The sequence below is a fragment of the Mustela nivalis genome, assembly GCF_964662115.1.
Source record: "Mustela nivalis genome assembly, chromosome: 15".
In the NCBI taxonomy this organism is placed as follows: domain Eukaryota; kingdom Metazoa; phylum Chordata; class Mammalia; order Carnivora; family Mustelidae; genus Mustela; species Mustela nivalis.
Genome location: NC_139034.1, coordinates 51333765 through 51354100, shown reverse-complemented (window position 1 = coordinate 51354100; position 20336 = coordinate 51333765).

The window sequence follows — 20336 nt, the reverse complement described above, 5'->3', positions numbered from 1 at the left end:
GAAAGCAGAGATGAAATCAAAACCATCTAGACAACCTCGTTCTAAGAGTCATGGAGAGATAGTTCCACCAACTACCTGTTCGAAGGAGAAAAGACTAGTAAATGTAGTGTTAAATTAGAGTAGTGATGATGATTTTTCTTTTTATTATTGTTCCCCATATTCTATCTTTACAACCCATGGAACAGAAAAGATCATCATGGTAGAAACAGCAATTTATCACAAGAGGAAGGTGGCAAAGGTTTGTCTCTTCTTTCCCCTTTTTGGGGTTGGGGGATCAAAGAAAATATGTTGGGAGAGAGAGAGGAATTCAACATCAGAGGGGTTTTTCTTTCATCCTTTGATGATACCTTTGTGTTATAAATTATGTGACCCTCCCCCCCAAAAAGAAGTGTTAAAAGTCCTAAACCCCAGTAACTCAGAATGTGACTTTATTGTAAAAACAAAAACAAAAACAAACAAACAAACAAACAAAGACCTTATCTTAAAATAGAGTCTGCATAGAGATAATCAAGCTAAAATAAAGTCATTAGGGTGGGAATTTGGACAGAGATAAACATGCACATAGACAAGATGTGTGTGAACATGAAAACAGAGATTGGGGTGATGCACTTATGGCCAAGAAACACAAAAGGTTATAGTGAACCACCAGAAACTAGAAGAGAGGTATAGAACAGATTTTCCCCCACAGCCTTTAGATGAAACTAACCCCCTGACGTCTAGGAATTCTAGTCTCCAGAACACAAAAAAATTCATTTCTGTTGTCTAAGCTATTCAATCTGCAGTGCTTTGTCACAGCAGCCCTGAGAAACTAATACACCTTGAGACCCCCTGAGTTGCACAGATGGGGGAAACTCACACAGCACTTGGAAAGAGGGTGAGAGGAGTGAAAATCATCTGTCCATAATGGAAGATATTAGTATTTCATGTTTGAATTAAGGCAGTTTTATTATGCAAAAATTAAACAAAGTATTTAAAAAACAAGCAAAAAATGTGCTGTTCCTCTAGTACCATAAAATTCAGTCAATCTTATCCTAATTCTATCACTTTGTACTCTAACTATATCTGTTATTTTTCAGTAAAAGTCTTTTCTGATATTCACATCCATATGTATTGAGTATAAATCTTACTCTATGTTTGGGAATATGATAGAGATCATAGTACTTCAATTTTTAAAACAATTTAAATCAGATTCGCGGTCTGTCCCACCTGAATCGCAGCATATTTATTATCATTTTTATGATTAAATAAAGTTTGGAGGATGGGGAGCATCTTTCTGGGAACTCACAAGAATATGGGATATTTATTCAGAAACAGAGATTGCTAGACTTTAGTCACTGATACCTGTATCTTCCAAGCCACTATTTGTATTTTCCAAGCCTAAATAGTTCTTTGAAAGAGGAGGCTAAATGGTTTACCTGCCTCTCTTGAGAAAAACAAATTTTTCTATATTTGAGCAATACATATATTACTTCCATCTGATGTCCTTTCAGCTCCCAGAGTAATACCAGAAGACAGATTTGCACCAAGATCAGGGATCAGCAGACTAGTGACTCTTATTTTTAATTTTTTTTTTTTATCTTGAAGGTCCCTCTCTCCATCCAGTGGCTTCCAGCAGACCCAGCCTTACTCTTTGCATAAATCCCCTCACATAGCTAGCTTTGCTTTAGAAATTGCTCCTGAAGGAAACTCTCCTGGGAAGGGACTGGGGTTTTAAAAAGAAAGTAGGAAGTGAAAACATAAAAACAGTGAAATATCCTGCCACACCTATCTCACGGTTGGTGAGATGTCTCCACTTCTGAGTCAAGTGTTTCTTTTTTTTTTTTTTTTTAATTTTTTCAATTTATTTATTTTCAGAAAAACAGTATTCATTATTTTTTCACCACACCCAATGCTCCATGCAATCCATGCCCTCTATAATACCCACCACCTGGTACCCCAACCTCCCACACCCCTGCCACTTCAAACCTCTCAGATTGTTTTTCAAAGTGTTTCATAATATCAACAGAACCTAAAAGAATCCTCACACAACATCAACTCGACTTACCAGGTAATACCAATTTGTCACTCTCACATTAGGCACTGTGATGCACCTAGTTCCCTAAAGCTGAGACCTGCTTTTATCCTTGACTCTTGCTTTATCTAATCCCCATATCCACGAAAAAGCCAAATCCTCCCTCTGCTAACTCCTTCAGAAACCTGTGTTAAATCCACCCATTGCCACTACCTTAGGGAACAATTATTCCTGATTGGGTCCTGCATCACATGAACCACACAATAGCTACACCTACCAACAGTGACATTCAACAGCTTATAACAACTCCCTAAATGGTCTCTGGTTTTAAATGTTGTTTCTCCAATACATTTTCCATATATTTTTTTTTATGTTTTAAAGCATCAAATTTGACCAGAGCATTACTTTGCCTAGGACTGCACAATGTCTTTCCTTATTTTCAGGATTAAGTCCAAAACTCCTTATGCCACACAAGGTCCTTCATTATCTGGTTCTTGGTTACTTCCATGCCTTTCTGTCTTACCACTATTTTTCTCCCTACCCTACTCACATACTCCATAACTCATGTCTCAGATTTACTGAAATTTTTTTTAAAGAAAGAGAGAGAGCAAACATGCACTTGTCCATGAGCAGAGGGAGAAGGAGCAGAGCAAGAGGGAGAGAAAGAATCTTAAGCAGGTTCCACACGCAGTGCAAAGCCCCACACAGGGCTCAACCTCATGCCCTGAGATCATGACCTGAGCCAAAACCTAGAGTCAGATACTTAACCGATTGAGTCATCCAGGAACCCCTGAACTATCTTTACTGTAAGCATTAGCTGGAATTTCTCTTGCCTCTAAGCTTTTGAAATGCTATTCTCTTGAGTGTTCCTCACTAACTCACTTACATCTCTATTTGATTTTGTCTCACTTCATTAACATTTCATCCTTCAAAAATCATAAAAACATCACTTCTTTTGGAAGTTTTCCTTGAACTCTTAACATTCTGGGTAGAAAACCTCTTATGTGTTCTTCTCATTATTGCAATCATTTTTTATTATGATTTTCTGTTCACTTGTCCATATTTCTCAGCTAGATTATAAACCCTTCCAGCAAATGATGATGTCTTATTAATCATTGCATCCCTGGTGCCTTATAGAGTTTTGTCACTTAGCAAGTGCTAAGCATTGAACAAATGATTGAATACCTCAAGGGCATATGTGAGTGTTACACAGGTAATTCAGGAACTGCCTATTGAATTCCTTTACTATCACCTCTTTACAAGAATTAAAATAGCTGAAATAGATAAACAAATCATGTCTAAGAATTAAAAAAATAAAGGAGATACCATGTTTAGTATAAAGAATTTATTGTTAACAACTTTATTTTTTTGTGTGTGGTTTAGAACCCAAAATAAATTTATTATGCTAAAAGTCTTGCAGGATGACTTTTTAGATATTCAGTAATGATCAGTTCTGCACTAAATGCATAAAAAGAGCTCAGTATCCATTTGGTGAATATCTAATATGTTTAAATTAAATTGGCAACTCATTATAGTGACTAAGACATAGAATTACTTTGTCATAAATTATAGGTAATCTGTATTTTCACATTAACTCTATTACCAGTAATAGAGTTTTAATGTGGTACTTATACTTTGATAAAAGACAAATCGTATTGCCACTAGAAATATGTAAGACATAGACAGAGAAAAAAATGGAGGAATCCAAGGAGAAAAGGAATGAAAGATGTGGAGGAGAATGAAGAATTTTAGAAAAAAACAGAATGACTAAAAATATAGCAATAAGGAAAGGGAGAAAGAAAAAAGATAAATGGCAAAAAAGTAAGAGGACAGGCTTAAGAAATTGTAGGGAAGGAAAGAATAGTAAGAAAAGACAAAATAGAAAGATAGAAAGGGAAAAAAGAACACAACAATGTGAAATGCATATGGATCACTGTTATACTGAGAAAATGAAATGGTGCAAATACAAATGCATATACTATTCTTTCTTTCTTTCTTTTTTTTTAAGATTTTATTTATTTGACAGAGAGAGAAAGAGAGATTACAAGTAGGCAGAGAGGCAGGCAGAGAGAGAGGGGAAGCAGGCTCCCTGCCGAGCAGAGAGCCTGATGCTGGGCTCAATGCCAGGATCCTGAGATCATGACCTGAGCTGAAGGCAGAGGCTTAACCCACTGAGCCACCCAGGCGCCCCAATATACTATCCTTATACATAAGTTCAAACAGGAAGTTTAACATAACTATCAAACAGAAATAGGAAGATATTATAGTACATTTTTAACAATTTGATAGTGATTATCAAGAAACTTATTTTATATGCTGAAAGCATTCTGAAAATTATAGTTACACTGGTTGTGCAAAGGAGTAAATGTCGTCCTTCTCTCCAGGCTGTGCAAAGGAAGGACAGCAGCAGGTAATGCGGTTTGTGTTTATCAAAGTGAATTCCTCCCTTCTTAGTGCTAGGTTCTCTAGTAACAATATATATCCAGGTTGAGCAGGAAGGGAGGATGCGCAACATCGTCATTAGCTCAGGCATTACCAAAAAACATTTGCAGTGGTCCCATTTTATAGAAGCATTTTTCTCCTTAAGAACATAGTATTTTATTTCCCCAGTAGATTTTCTTTAAACCTACTTTATGTGTCTGCAGTAATGCCTTAGGAATTCACTATATGAAATCATGTTAGAGAATAAAGGAAAGGTTCTGTGGTGGATTTTAGGAATTGGACATTTTGGAGGCTCACATTGAAAAGAAGACGGAAGAGCGACTTTCTTACTCACTTCCTATCTCTCATATGATTAGTTTAAACTCTGTAGTATACAAAAATGGAAAATGCAAAGTACAAGCTTACGGAATACAGAATAAATCACTGTATCTGGAGAGAAAAGCTCTGGACAAACAAGAGAGGAACTTATCACAAATTCAGAGACACTGGTGTTAAATTGGATTTCTATAAATATGGGTATTGGTTCAAGACCTTAACAGCATCCATTTGACAGATATACATTTTCAAATTTCCTCTGTTATCTGTTTTCAAATTTTAAAAAATTCATAAACATAAAAGTGTCAAGTTTGAGTTAGGAATGGATAAAGTAATATCTGGAAAATTGTTCCTATTATTCTAAAAATAAATATCAACATGTCTACACATTATTAGTTGGGGATTCATTTAATGCTATCAAATTTTTATATGAGAAAATTAATACCAACAGATATATTGGGTCCAAATCTTTCCTTTGACATGAAGAGACACAGTTAAGATGAATCTCTTTTGCCAGTTTTATGGGAGTGGAGTGAACTAGGGTTTCTGGAGGAAGAGATGTGAGATTATACGCAGGTATTTGGTCATTGTACACTAGTCTTTCTTCCATACTCTTCTCATTTACAAAAAGATTTATGAGAAGGAAAATTGCTGGCAATACACATAAATACTATATACAACAATCTCCTCACTCCCAACTCCTTAAAAATAGCCTACCTTTTTTGTTCCAAGGGAAGAATTAGGATAAAAGAGTACAACAATATTTTTAAAATTATCCTGTCCTCTTGAGGAAGGATGAACATTAGCACATCAGCAGACAATTCACTTGGGAGACTTTTTGGTCATAAATATTCACTTCAGGATTAATTCTCTGACCATTCACCTATTTGTCATAGCTTCCTTAATTAAGCCTTTAATTGAGGAAATAAATATATCATGATATTGAACAGGTATGCTTTCCAAAGCCTTTTCTCCAACCTAACTAGCTCTAACTTTTAAAATTATCATGCCATTAAAAAAAGTTTCCAAAGAAAATTAGAAAAGTAATCTTCCAGCATACTTAGAGCTTCTTAGGAACAATATTTTCATATGCATAATTACTTTAAACTTTTTAAAAGATATATTTATTTATTTTGAGAGAGAGAAACAGCAAGTAAGAGAGTGAGCATTGGAGGTGGAGGGCACAGAGGGAGAATCTTAAGCAAACTCCACACTGAGCGGAGCCCAATGGGGTCTTGAACCCTCAATCCTGAGATGGGAGACCTGAACCAAAACCAAGAGTCAAATGCTTAACGAACTACACCACCCCCATCCCATCCCCATCCCCACCATCCCATACTTTAACTTATTCCTGACCAACTTTATTGTCATTAATTATATACAGACTTGTGCAACTCACTACTTTGGGAGTTCTGTGCCTACTGGTAACATTTCCAGTTCATTTTTCATCCATTCTTTTTATTATGATGACTTATACAGTGCCTTTCGAATATTATATGTAAAATAAATTCTTGCTGATTTAATGTGCTTAAATATAAGGTAAACATAGCATAATATCACTAGGTAAAAGTCAATGCTTAGTTTAAGGTAAATTAGTAAATGATAGCCTAAAGATGATTTTTTAAAAAAAATCTGATGTATTTTTTCATCCACAGACTTTACTTAAGTCTTTGGGCAAATTGTTTCCAAGAGCAGTGATTTAAAAAAAAAAAAAAATGAGAAATGTAAACAATTTTAGAGTACCACTTATTTTTCTAGAAATCAGATCTCAAGTCTTCATCTGTCTCTGACATGGCTCTTTAGTATTAATGGAGAAGGAAAATTGATTTTAATGATTAATACAATACACATGCAACCTTTGACCTGGGAACAGGATATTGCCTCGTGAAACTAAAGAATCAAAAACTTCACTTGGTAACAAGTGTTGGGGAGGATGTGGAGAGAAAATAACATTCCTACACTATTGGTGGGATTGTAAATTGGTACTGCCACTGTGAAAAACAGTACAGAAGTTCCTGAAAAAAATCAGAAATAGAAACAATATATCACAGATCTAATACCAGATCATATGTGCTCCTATGTCTATTGCAACATTATTTACAATAGCCAAGACATGGAGTAACCTAAGTGTCCATCAAGAGATTATCAGATTTTTAAAATGTGGTAAACGTATGATGGAATATTTTACAGCCATAGAAAGAATGAGATTGTACCACTTGAGATGACATGGGTGAACCTAGAGGGTATTATGCTAAGTGAAATAAGTTAGACTAAGAAAGACAAAGGCCATATGATTCAACTCATAAATGGATAGAAAGCAAGCAAGCAAGAAAGCAGGAAAGAAAGGAAGAAAGAAAAAAGAATAAACAACAAAAAAAGCAGAATCACAGTTCTGTTCAGAGAACAAACTGATGGCTGCTGAAAGGGAGGGCCTTGGAGGATGGGCAAATGGGTGAACAGGAGTGGGAGATACAGATCTCCAACTACAGAATGAGTAAATTACTGGCATAAAAAGTTTAGCATAAGGAATATAGTCAATGATACTGTAAAGCAATGTAATGGGACAGACGGTAGCTATACATGTGGTGAACACAGCCTAATGTATAAACTTGTGACATCACTAAGTTTTACACTTAAAACTAATGTAACATTGTATGTCAATTATACTCAAATAAAAAATAAAATAAATAAAAATACTAAAACACAGGGGCACCTGGGTGGCTCAGTGGGTTAAGCCGCTTGCCTTCGGCTCGGGTCATGACCCCAGGGTCCTGGGATCAAGTCCTGCATTGGGCTCTCTGCTCGGCAGGGAGCCTGCTTCCCCCCCACCCCACTCTCTGCCTGACTCTCTGCCTGCTTGTGATCTCTTTCTCTCTGTCAAATAAATAAATAAAATCTTTAAAAAAAATTAAAAAAAAATACTAAAACACAATAAAAAAAAAAAAACACCTGCACTTTGTGTTATTGGCTAACCAGCAATAATGCATGTTATTTAAGTTTCTTCAAGAAGTAGAAGCTCATATGGGATTACATACCGAACCAATTTATTAAGGAAAATACCTATAGGAGAAGTGGAGAGAGAACCCAAGGAGACTGGGAGAGCTGTTGGACCATGATGCAGCTCTGATCGTCTGAAAAAAATAGTGAACAAGAGAATGTAGGATGAAACAACCTTAGACTGGAGTGCTGTTTTTAACAATTTTGACAAGATCAAATGGGAATCCTTAAGGCAAAGTTACCCACTGGCAGAGTCCCAGGTAATGAGCCTGTGTTGGTATCACTGATAAGTTCAGTCAAGTAAGTTCAATCAGTCATAAGTTCAATAAGAGACACTGTGAGAAATTGGTTATGTATTTCAGAAAGCAATAACAGGAATGTCTAATTAATTATGGTCCTCACAGTTGAAGATCTGTGAGCAACATTTACTTGGCTGCCACAGAAGGCTGTGACTGACAGTGTTTTTCAAATTTAAGGGATGCCCTTAAGATTAAGCTGTATTAACTTAGTAAATCTACTTCATTTCAAAAGAAAAACATTTTTCCCCCGAACAGGAACAACTGCATATCTGTATACCTATTCTAACAATGTATGTCACTTTTATATTAAAAATTCATTGTGATAATGGGGGGTAAATTCTCTTGACAACTATTATATCTTGGTTATACTTTTTCTTCTTTCTTGTCTAAGTCAAACTTCTAGATACTGTGCTAGTCTTTAGTTAAACTGTGGAAGTTCAATTATTAGGCCACACAACTGCTCAGCAAAGTTACTGGTGTTTAGAATCTTTACAAAATATAAATTTAAAAACTTTCATTTATTTTTTTGACAGAGACACAGTGAGAGAGGGCACACAAGTAGGGGGAAGTGGGAAAGGGAGAACAGGCTTTCTGTGGAGCAGGGAGCCCCAAGTGGGGCTCAGTTCCAGTACCGTGGGATCATAACCTGAGCCGGAGGCAGATGCTTAACGACCGAGCTACCCATGCACCCCTAAGTTACTGAATTCTATGACATCATATAATCTCCCTACATTCCTCCTGGAAAATAACTGATCTTAGAGAAAATTTATAATTTATAATAAAATTTATAATTTAATTTCTGCTTCCCCTAATTTTCAAATTCATATTGATGAAGGAGCCTGAATTTTCTCTATCATTGCTATCTATTTATATTTTACTATAAAGTATTTCCCAACTAACAAATATAATACATATGTGTGTGTGTATGTATATATATACACACACACACATCCCATCAAAGTTAGACAAATGTCTGTTTCTTGTCCTGTTAAAGTTATATTCTAATCTCATAATTATTAGGATAAAGATTAATTAGTTCATAGTCAGATAATCTGTTCATCATGCAGTAATTCCTAACAAGGCAATCTAAGAAATTTGGTACAGTTGTTTGGCACCGTTTTTCTTTAACTTAAAATGAAGCCAGAATATAGAAATGAATATTGAATATAGTATAAAATATATTATGTCTTGAGACATACGGCTCTAATAAAACATCTGCTCATAATGCTGTTTCCTTCTGTGTAGAAATAAATTGAAACAACTAATCATATAAAAAATACTGCCACTTTGAGGAGTAGACTAGCCCATTTTTTCCCTTCTGCAAATTGGGAAAAGATTGGAACTGTTTTACATATTTCACAGATTCTGAGTTGCAAACATTTGCACTTCAGCAAATACATGTTAAAAATTAGAATATCAAAAAAATTTATTCTATCAACACCTTGTTACATGTGTGAAAGACAATTAATTTAATCTATAAAGTGCTTCCTTATTATCTTTGGCATCCTGTGCATTAATCAATGTTAAAAAGGATATTCCACATCACAGATAGTTTTTTTCTAACTGCTAAAGAACTTCTTTTGTCATAAAGGAATTCAACCTTTCAGCATATTTATGATTTTAAATTGAGCATTTTAACACATGTTTAAACTGGTAATTTGACTTATAAAAATATTTAGGGAATGTTACAATAGTGGTAAGTATACTTATAGAGTATAAGCTATAGTATTTTTGTCACAATTACAATGGAAGGAATACAGTACCAGAGTTAATTTTTGAGATCAAAACATAACGAATACCAAGATTAAAGTACAGCTTTGCAAAGTCACTGGAAAAAAATGTTTCACAAACTCCCTGTGCTTAACCTTGCAAAATAAGTACATATTTATTAATTAAGAGTTAATTACAGACATATTAATACACATTTAAAGATGTATAAATTGGGAGGGTTATTGATTAGACTTAGAGATGAGGAAAAATCAGACACCCTGGTTGTGGTCTTAATATGTGACAAATGAGCATGCCAGTAGAATTCAGTACAGGAAGAAAATATTAGAATTCTGCTAACATGTATTTACTATTGTATCATTTAAATCTATGTTTTAGGGTATATTTGTGTATTTTATAATATTTAAAATATAATAGTATATTACCTTAATTAATGTGCAAATACTGAAGTAAATACTTAAAAATGATTATTAGTAGAAGAGTGTAAAATTAAAAACATTTAGATAAAACTCACAGAGACAAAGCTATATCCAGCCCAACTGTATCCAAAGGTTTAAAAAACCTTAGTTAATAAAATGTGTGGTCAGATCACCATAAGGAATGCCATGCATACTATGAAATGGGTGATCTTAACCTGATATGCTAGTTCAAACTAGTCACGGATAGTGAAACCTTTATAAAATTGCAAACAGATGTTCTGATTTTATTCATCAATTCTGCGATTTTAGTAACTACGTATCAATCCAGGAAAAAATGCAACCTAACTCAGTGCCTCAGTGTTTTCACGACACATTTTGTCAAAGAAACACCAGAGATAATTTTAGACCTTGTTAAATTTTCTAAATCAATTAGTACCACATGCCAAATTGATAAAAAATAGCCTGCTGATTTGTCCCCTGAAGTTTTCACCTTAAATAACAATGCAGATGTATGAAAACATATAGGGACTGATACATGAATGTCTTCTAATAATGTCTTTTTGTATCTACATCCTTATAAAGTCCCCTCCCACACAGATACTTCGCTTTGATATTTTCTTTGACCAGTAAGATGTTAGCGTATTTGTTGGTCAAAACAAGTATCAAGGAGTCTTAAAACCTACTTACACATTGGGGCTATTCCCCCTATATTGCTGGCTGGAACTCTTCCACCAATATATAAAGAACCTGGTGATAGTCTGCTGGGTTGCAAGGCCCAGTCAATAGCCAGAACCAATCCACGTATGTTAGTGAGGTCATTTTAAGTCACTCATCCATAGTCAAGTCACAAGAACATCAAAGCCACAAAAGTTAACTCAAGAGTGATGAGTATGAGGGGGAGGAATCAAGATGGCGGAGAAGTAGCTGGCTGAGACTACTTCAGCTAGCCGGAGAACAGCTAGATAGCTTATCTAAAGATTGCACACACCTGAATATCCATCGGCAGATGGAAGAGAAGAAGAACAGCAATTCTGGAAACAGAAAAACAACCACTTTCTGAAAGGTAGGACCGGCGGAGAAGTGAATCCAAAGCGACGGGAAGATAGACCCCGGGGGGAGGGGCCGGCTCCCAGGCAAGCGGCGGAGCAACAGGGCACAAAATCAGGACTTTTAAAAGTCTGTTCCGCTGAGGGACATCGCTCTAGAGGCTAAACCGGAGCGAAGCCCACGCGGGGTCAGCGTGGCCTCAGGTCCCGCAGGGTCACAGAAGGATCAGGGGTGTCTGAGTGTCACAGAGCTTGCAGGTATTGGAACAGGAAAGCCGGCTACAGAGACAGAGCGGACAGTAAGCTCACAGCTCAGGGTGACCTTGAACCGGTCGCAGGCTCGGTGAGCTCGGAGCGCAGCCGGAGGTCAGTCAGACGGGAGTAACTGGGCGCTGTTCTCTGAGGGCGCACTGAGGAGTGGGGCCCTGGGCTCTTGGCTCCTCCCGGCTGGAGACCAGGAGGCCGCCATTTGTATTCCTGTCCTCCAGAACTCTACGGAAAGCGCTCAGGGAACAAAAGCTCCTGAAAGCAAAGCTGAGCGGATTGCTCACCCCGGCCCCTGCTAAGGGCGGTGCAATCACGCCTGGGGCAAAGACACTTGAGAATCACTTCAACAGGCCCCTCCCCCAGAAGATCAACAAGAAATCCAGCCGAGACCAAGTTCACCTACCAAGGAGTGCGGGTTCAATACCAAGGAGAGCAGCAGAATTCCAGAGGAGGAGAAAGCAAAGCACAGAACTCATGGCTTTTTCCCTGTGATTTTTTTTTAGTTTTGCATTTAATTTAATTTTTTTCTTTTTCATTTTTTGTTTTTTTCTCGCCTTCTGGTAAAATTTTTTTTTTAACTTTTACCTTTTTCTTTTTTAACGTTTTTTAACCGGTTTATCTAATATATATATTTTTTCTTTTTTATATTTTGCTTATTTGTTTTCTTTTTTTTAATTTTTTCTTTTTTTTTCTTTCTTCCTGTTTGAACCTCTTTTTATCCCCTTTCTCACCCCTCACGATTTGGGATCTCTTCTAATGTGGTTAAAGCATATTTTCCTGGGGTTGTTGCCAAACTTTTATATTTTACTTGCTCCTTCATATCCTCTTATCTGGACAAAATGACAAGAAAAAATTCAACACAAAAAAAAAAACAAGAGGCAGTATCAAAGGCTAGGGACCTAATCAATACAGACATTGGTAATATGTCAGATCTAGAGTTCAGAATAACAATTCTCAAGGTTCTAGCCGGGCTCGAAAAAGACATTGAAGATATTAAAGAAACCGTCTCGAGAGATATAAAAGCCCTTTCTGGAGAAATAAAAGAACTAAAATCTAAGTTGAAATAAAAAAAGCTATTAATGAGGTGCATAAAAAAATGGAGGCTCTCACTGCTAGGATAAATGAGACAGAAGAAAATTAGTAATATAGAAGACAAAATGACAGAGAATAAAGAAGCTGAGCAAAAGAGGGACAAACAGCTACTGGACCACGAGGGGAGAATTCGAGAGATAAGTGACACCATAAGACGAAACAACATTAGAATAATTGGGATTCCAGAAGAAGAAGAAAGAGAGAGGGGAGCAGAAGGTATACTGGAGAGAATTATTGGGGAGAATTTCCCCAATATGGCAAAGGGAACGAGCATCAAAATTCAGGAGGTTCAGAGAACGCCCCTCAAAATCAATAAGAATAGGCCCACACCCCGTCACCTAATAGTAAAATTTACAAGTCTCAGTGACAAAGAGAAAATCCTGAAAGCAGCCCGGGAAAAGAAGTCTGTAACATACAATGGTAAAAATATTAGATTGGCAGCTGACTTATCCACAGAGACCTGGCAGGCCAGAAAGAGCTGGCATGATATTTTCAGAGCACTAAATGAGAAAAACATGCAGCCAATAATACTATATCCAGCTAGGCTATCATTGAAAATAGAAGGAGAGATTAAAAGCTTCCAGGACAAACAAAAACTGAAAGAATTTGCAAACACAAAACCAGCTCTACAGGAAATATTGAAAGGGGTCCTCTAAGCAAAGAGAGAGCCTACAAGTGGCAGATCAGAAAGGAACAGAGAACATATACAGTAATAGTCACCTTACAGGCAATACAATGGCACTAAATTCATATCTCTCAATAGTTACCCTGAATGTGAATGGGCTAAATGCCCTTGTCAAAAGACACAGGGGATCAGAATGGATAAAAAAACAAAACCCATCTATATGTTGCCTCCAAGAAACTAATTTTAAGCCCAAAGACACCTCCAGATTTAAAGTGAGGGGGTGGAAAAGAATTTACCATGCTAATGGACATCAGAAGAAAGCAGGAGTGGCAATCCTTATATCAGATCAATTAGATTTTAAGCCAAAGACTATAATAAGAGATGAGGAAGGACACTATATCATACTCAAAGGGTGTGTCCAACAAGAAGATTTAACAATTTTAAATATCTATGCCCCCAACGTGGGAGCAGCCAACTATATAAACCAATTAATAACAAAATCAAAGAAACACATCAACAATAATACAATAATAGTAGGGGACTTTAACACTCCCCTCACTGAAATGGACAGGTCATCCAAGCAAAAGATCAGCAAGGAAATAAAGGCCTTAAACGACACACTGGACCAGATGGACATCACAGATATATTCAGAATATTTCATCCCAAAGCAACAGAATACACATTCTTCTCTAGTGCACATGGAACATTCTCCAGAATAGATCACATCCTCGGTCCTAAATCAGGACTCAACCGGTATCAAAAGATTGGGATCATTCCCTGCATATTTTCAGACCACAATGCTCTAAAGCTAGAACTCAACCACAAAAGGAAGTTTGGAAAGAACCCAAATACATGGAGACTAAACAGTATCCTTCTAAAGAATGAATGGGTCAACCGGGAAATTAAAGAAGAATTGAAAAAAATCATGGAAACAAATGATAATGAAAATACAATGGTTCAAAATCTGTGGGACACAACAAAGGCAGTCCTGAGAGGAAAATATATAGCGGTACAAGCCTTTCTCAAGAAACAAGAAAGGTCTCAGTTACACAACCTAACCCTACACCTAAAGGAGCTGGAGAAAGAACAAGAAAGAAACCCTAAGCCCAGCAGGAGAAGAGAAATCATACAGATCAGAGCAGAAATCAATGAAATAGAAACCAAAAAACCAATAGAACAAATCAACGAAACTAGGAGCTGGTTCTTTGAAAGAATTAATAAAATTAATAAACCCCTGGCCCGACTTATCAAAAAGAAAAGGGAAAGGACCCAAATAAATAAAATCATGAATGAAAGAGAGGAGATCACAACTAACACCAAAGAAATACAAACTATTATAAGAACATACTATGAGCAAATCTATGCCAATAAATTTGACAATCTGGAAGAAATGGATGCATTCCTAGAAACATATAAACTACCACAACTGACCCAGGAAGAAATAGAAAGCCTGAACAGACCCATAACCAGTAAGGAGATTGAAACAGTCATTAAAAATCTCCAAACAAACTAAAGCCCAGGGCCAGACGGCTTCCCGGGGAAATTCCACCAAACATTTAAAGAAGAACTAATTCCATGCTCTGGATTGGAAGAATAAATATTGTGAAAATGTCTATGCTACCTAAAGCAATCTACACATTTAATGCAATTCCTATCAAAGTACCATCCATCTTTTTCAAAGAAATGGAACAAATAATTCTAAAATTTATATGGAACCAGAAAAGACTTCGAATAGCCAAAGGGATATTGAAAAAGAAAGCCAACGTTGGTGGCATCACAATTCCGGATTTCAAGCTCTATTACAAAGCTGTCATCATCAAGACAGCATGGTACTGGCACAAAAACAGACCCATAGATCAATGGAACAGAATAGAGAGCCCAGAAATAGACCCTCAACTCTACAGTCAACTAATCTTTGACAAAGCAGGAAAGAATGTCCAATGGAAAAAGGAGAGCCTCTTCAATAAATGGTGCTGCGAAAACTGGGCAGCCAGATGCAGAAAAATGAAATTGGACCATTTCCTTATACCACACACAAAAATAGACTCAAAATGGATGAAGGACCTCAATGTGCGAAAGGAATCCATCAAAATCCTTGAGGAGACCACAGGCAGCATCCTCTTCGACCTCAGCTGCAGCAACATCTTCCTAGGAACAATGCCAAAGGCAAAGGAAGCAAGGGAAAAAATGAACTATTGGGATTTCATCAAGATCAAAAGCTTTTGCACAGCAAAGGAAACAGTTAACAAAATCAAAAGACAACTGACAGAATGGGAGAAGATATTTGCAAACGACATATCAGATAAAGGACTAGTTTCCAGAATCTATAAAGAACTTAGCAAACTCAACACCCAAAGAATAAATAATCCAATCAAGAAATGGGCAGAGGACATGAACAGACATTTCTCTAAGGAAGACATCCAGATGGCCAACAGACACATGAAAAAGTGCTCCATATCACTCGGCATCAGCGAAATACAAATCAAAACCACAATGAGATATCACCTCACACCAGTCAGAATGGCTAAAATCAACAAGTCAGGAAATGACAGATGCTGGCGAGGATGCGGAGAAAGGGGAACCCTCCTACACTGTTGGTGGGAATGCAAGCTGGTGCAGCCACTCTGAAAAGCAGCATGGAGGTTCCTCAAAATGTTGAAAATAGAACTGCCCTATTACCCAGCAATTGCACCATTGGGCATTTACCCTAAAGATACAAACGTAGTGATCCAAAGGGGCACGTGCACCCGAATGTTTATAGCAGCAATGTCCACAATAGCCAAACTATGGAAAGAACCTAGATGTCCATCAACAGATGAATGGATCAAGAAGAGGTGGTATATATACACAATGGAATACTATGCAGCCACCAAAAGAAATGAAATCTTGCCATTTGCGACAACATGGATGGAACTAGAGCATATCATGCTTAGCGAACTAAGTCAAGCAGAGAAAGACAACTATCATATGATCTCCCTGATATGAGGAAGTGGTGATGCAACATGGGGGCTTAAGTGAGTAGGAGAAGAATAAATGAAACAAGATGGGATTGGGAGGGAGACAAACCATAAGTGACTCTTAGTCTCACAAAACAAACTGAGGGTTGCTGGGGGGAGGGGGTTTGGGAGAAGGGGGTGGGATTATGGACATTGGGGAGGGTATGTGCTTTGGTGAGTGCTGTGAAGTGTGTAAACCTGGTGATTCACAGACCTGTACCCCTGGGGATAAAAATATATGTTTATAAAAAATAAAGAATTTTAAAAAAAAGTGACGAGTATAATAATATCCAGCTAAATCCAGCTCAAAGGGCTGATTCACAAAATTATATGCAACTAAAAGGATTGTGTTTTTAAGCTTTGGGATGGTTATATATCCATATATGGTTATATATCCATATATAACTACAACAAGCTTCTAGAAGTTTACTGAAAAGAGATACAGTATGTTAATTTCTTATCCTAAGGTCAATAGCAGAGTTGCAGCAAGCCTCTGAGAGAGAACAATACTTCTCTTCTGAGCCAGAGAATAATATGTGTGTGTGTGTATAAAACTATAATGATATGATTATGTACTAAGATGGTATATAACAGTTCCTGAGGTATGTCCCTGGGGAAATAGGATGATGTGGTAATTATCATTTAGTGGTCATACATTTGCCCACAAATGAAGACAGGACATTCCTCTAGACAGTAATGGGAAGCATACCAGTAAGTTTAAAAGGTCAGATGTATTAAAACAATGGAGAATCAGAGGAAACTCCTATGATCCAGTCAGTATCCCAAGGAGAAATAGTACACAGCAATGGTTTCTTGGTCAACAATGTGACTAAGAATGAACACATAGACAACAGTTGAACATACAGTAGAAACAGCCAGTCAGAAAAAAAGATAATACAGTATTTCCAAATCCATATAACTTCTTATAATCAAAAAAGATTACTCATATAAATATGTTATTTAAAATGAAAGCATTATCTAAATATTTTTGTTTTGTTATATCATTATTACAGAATTCTTCTGTTCATATATGCTCTTCGATCTTTAGGAGCTGCTAAAAATGAAGGGCTAACTATATAATCGTTTGCAGCTGTGAGTAACTATGATCAAATTCTTGTAATTGTGATCTTTTAAATATTTGCACCTGCAAACATTTGGATACCATCATGATGTGTCTTCCAAAAATGAATTAACAAATGAATTTGCGTGCATATGTTGCTATTTTTGAACACATACAATTATATAATTTCTAAAACAAATATTTCAAGATAACTAAAGTACATTTTCATTTAAAGACACAAGTGAAATCTCATTTTAATCTTAAGAGATATACAGATAAAGTCTTTGTAGGAACAAATTAAAATGTATATCTATGTGACTATAATAACATAAATGTGAAAACTTGAGAGAATTTGGTTAAACTTCCCTTTTTAAACTTTTAAAAAAATTTGAATTTCTAAAAATTAAAAGCTAGAATATTGGCCACATACCAAAGAGAATCTAGATTAAAAACGAGAAATTGCAGACAATTCTTTCATAGATAATTTTCTAATTTCAAGCAAGATATTTTTCTGATAATATACATAATTTATAGAATGGCATCTTTATGCTCAGTGACTTGAAAAATGGATAGTGATGGAGTTCTAGTGATTTTTTTCTGTCTTCCCTCTCTGTATATATTTTTTCCTTTCATAACTTACTATAAATTATAGTTAAGATATATACATGTGATATATACATATACTTTCCCTCTCCTTTTACTCCTGTCTTCTTTAGGACCAGGAAACCTAATGTGGAAAGTACAAAAATGATGCATGGTCTTCCAGGACTGCTATAAAGGCCCCAGTGTAACAGCTTTCCTTGATACCACCAGGACCATAAAACTGAGCCCAATACTTTCTTTTTCTAGACCACTCCAGCAGTAAATCAAAAGCCAAGTAGCCGTGTGGAAAAATAATGTGACAGAACTTATTTCCTTATTCACTTCCTATTTTCAAATTCACATATAAGTAAAACAGACTACTTGGAGGGTTCGTAGTAAAATGGATTTAAGCCATGGGGCCACTGAATTGGTGTTTTATACACTTTGTATGTTATTTAAAGCTCTTATAACACAGGAAGCAGAGACAACTTTTATTCCGTATCTGTTCCTCATTCACTGCTACTGAGAAAGAGAACAAACTCCATGCTTCTCATTGACAAAGATGGTATATATCTATATCTATATCTATATCTATATCTATCTATATGTATGTATCTTCTCATTTAATTCTAATAATAATCCTTGAAAGATATGCAATTATTACTAAATTTACAAATGAGAAAAATGAGGTTTAGGAAAATTATTATTATTATTTTTTCCATTTTGACATAGGAGTTAAGCTGTATAACAGATACTGTATGTTAGTCTGAAACTTTAACTGGGCTCTTATCCTACCCTAATCTTAATCTCTCCAGGACTTGGTTTCTCCTTTAGTAGACAAGGTTGTTTGGTTATTATTGTTATACTAGATTACTTTATAGGGAAAAATACCATAAATAATATTCAGCATGGGGCACATATTGCATGGAGCACTGGGTGTGGTGCAAAAACAATGAATACTGTGACGCTGAAAAGAAATAAAAAAATAATATTCAACATGTGCGATTTTGGGTATATATGAACTAAAATTCAAAAGATGCACCTTGTGCATATTTACATTTTAATATAACTTTATGTTTTAATGCAAGTAGTTGAAATTTGTTTTCTAATTTCAGATAAAAATTATTGGGTTGTAGTTACAAGGATGGTAATGGTGTTCCATGACTTATTTAATTTTCCAGTGAGATCCACTGTCATTTTCCAGTGAGATTCCACTGAAATTAAAGCAGCTGCTTCTTCTACTTACTATGAAATAAGCTTTATGCTTAGATCATTGTTGCATTTAAATACACATACCTGGTGAATATAATAAGTACTTACAAAATTTTGTGCTTAGAGATTTGAATTTTAAAAATGTTCATTGCTTTTTTTTCTTGGGTGTCAAAGATGGTGGAGAAGTCGGAGAGACTTTAATTTTGTCTGGTTCCAGGAATTCAGCTAGATAGCTATCAAATATTTCTGAACACCTGTGAGCTCAACCAGAGATCTAAGAAAAGGATAGTTGCAATTCCAGGAATAGGAAAGTGACCACATTCTGCAAGGTAGGAGGTGCAGAAAAGTGAACCCAAGGCGGTATATGGGAGGATAGACCATGGGGGTCCTCCATCAGCCAGATACTGGCAAGGGATATATCAACAGATGACAAAATTGAAAGTTTTAGAAGTTTGCTCTGGTAAGGGACAACACTCAGATGGCTATGCATGGGGTGGAACCTTCACTGGAACTGCATGGTCACAGGATCCTTAGGGTCACAGGAAGACCAAGGGTGCCTAAGTGGGCAGAGGTTCCAGGCATCAGACCAGGGAAGCCTACTGCAAAGAGTGAGCCCAGGAATGGGCTCTCAGCTCAGGGTTGCCATAAACTGTGAACCGTGGCAAAGCTGGGTGACTGCTCTCTGAGCACAGGCCCAACAAGTGTGAGAACTGGTGAGAGCCCCATACCTCCCCTGGGAGGGGTGGTGTGGGCATGCACTGCAGGAGTCTGCAGTGTTTGGAGCCTTGAAATGGGGTTGTGTACCTGAAATAGAAATATTTAGTCACAGGCCAGTAAGAAGAGTGCAGCCAGAGACCAGAGATACGTTTGATTGACTGCTTTTCTCTGAGCACTCACTAAGGAATGGGGTCTCCAGCTTTCGGCTCTGGGGCCAGAGATTGGGAGACACCATTTTCATTCTCATCCTCTAAAGCAGCAAGGAATGCCCCCAGGGAACAAAAGCCACATAAAGCAACCCAGAGGAGATTACTAAACCTGGCCCCGGTAAGGGCAGTACAATTCTGCCTGGTGCAAATATACTTGAGAATCAATGCAACAGGCTCCTCCCCCAAGAAAATCAGCAGGAACATCCAGCCAAAACCAAGTATACCTATCAACGAAATCTGAAAAACTCAGGCACTAGGGGAATACAGCACATAAAAGTCATGGCTTTTTTCCCATGACTTTTCCGTCTTTCAACTTTA